Genomic DNA, 1,178 nt, shown 5'->3' with positions numbered 1-1,178 from the left:
TCATTGGATCATCTCATTGGATCTTTATGACAACCCCAAGAATTATCAAAATTAGAATTCAATATTCAGTTGGTAATATTATCACAATTATTGTTATCTTATTTTACTGACAAGAAAGTGAAGTACAGAGAGGCTAACTAACTTGTCCAAGATAATGCAACCAGAAGGAAGAAGACTGCCCATACTCTTAATTATTACATTATTCTTTCTCCGATTGCTAAAAATATGTCAACAGTTAGAAGTGATGGGCTTTTTGTCCAACATTGTAGCGAGGCTAAATGGTAGCAGCTGCTCTCTGAACTTTGCTATGCTGCCCAAGGATGATTAGAAGAAAGAAGAAAGATGCCAGAAAGTTGGCCAAGAAAAACAAAGATTTGGTGAACAAATCTGGGGGCAAGGCCAGAAAGAAGAAGTGGTCCAAAGACAGTTTGGGACAAGCTCAATAACCTCGTCTTGTTTGACAAAGAGATATATGACAAACTCTGTAAGGCAGTTTCCAACTATAAGCTCATAGCCTCACTGTCATCTCTGAGAGACTGAAGATTAGCAGTTCTCTGGCCAGGGCAGCCTTTCAGGAGCTCCTTAGTAAAGGACTTATTAAGCTGGTTTCAAAGCACAGAGCTCACGTAACTTACACTAGAAACACCAAGGGTGGAGATGCCCCAGCTACTGGTGAGGACGCATGAACAGGTCCCTCCAGCTGTACATTTTGAAAAATAAAACTTTGTTGCATAAAAAAAAGAAAAAGAAGGATTGATGGCTCTATTCTAACAAAGAAAAATTTAGTAAAGTTAAAGGAAAGTTTCTATATTAAAATTTTTTTGATCACAAAGTGTAAGATAAGAGTTTTTGTTGCTGTCACTAAGTTCAATGAGAGTGGCATGAAACAGCTCTTGTGGTCTTAGGCTGTGTTAACTGTAACAAAGTATGAGGAACAAAGAAGATGGCGGACTTGAATTCAGCAGCCACACTCAGAGCACTCTTTAAAAACACCAAACTTAAAAAAATTAAAAGATGACCCATTGATAGCATTAAAGAAAAATTTGAAAAGAAAAATATGCCAGAAATTGCAGTCCCCACTGCAATTACTGATTTTAATTTTTTTCATGTTATTTCCAAGTAATATTTCACAAGCAGATGCATTTTAATGCAATCGTGTGTATAAGCTATTTTGCATT

At 36.6% G+C, this 1,178-nt stretch overlaps 1 pseudogene; it reads left to right on the top strand.

Annotated features, from left to right (window-relative positions):
- Positions 1–320: 320 nt before the first annotated feature.
- LOC133084688 (small ribosomal subunit protein eS25-like) lies at positions 321–686 on the top strand (annotated as a pseudogene).
- The last annotated feature ends 492 nt before the right edge of the window (positions 687–1,178 follow it).

Source organism: Eubalaena glacialis, chromosome 2 (assembly GCF_028564815.1).
Source record: "Eubalaena glacialis isolate mEubGla1 chromosome 2, mEubGla1.1.hap2.+ XY, whole genome shotgun sequence".
Lineage (NCBI taxonomy): Eukaryota > Metazoa > Chordata > Mammalia > Artiodactyla > Balaenidae > Eubalaena > Eubalaena glacialis.
The sequence above is the reverse complement of the archived record's forward strand: the minus strand, read 5'-3'. Positions and strand labels throughout refer to the sequence as shown.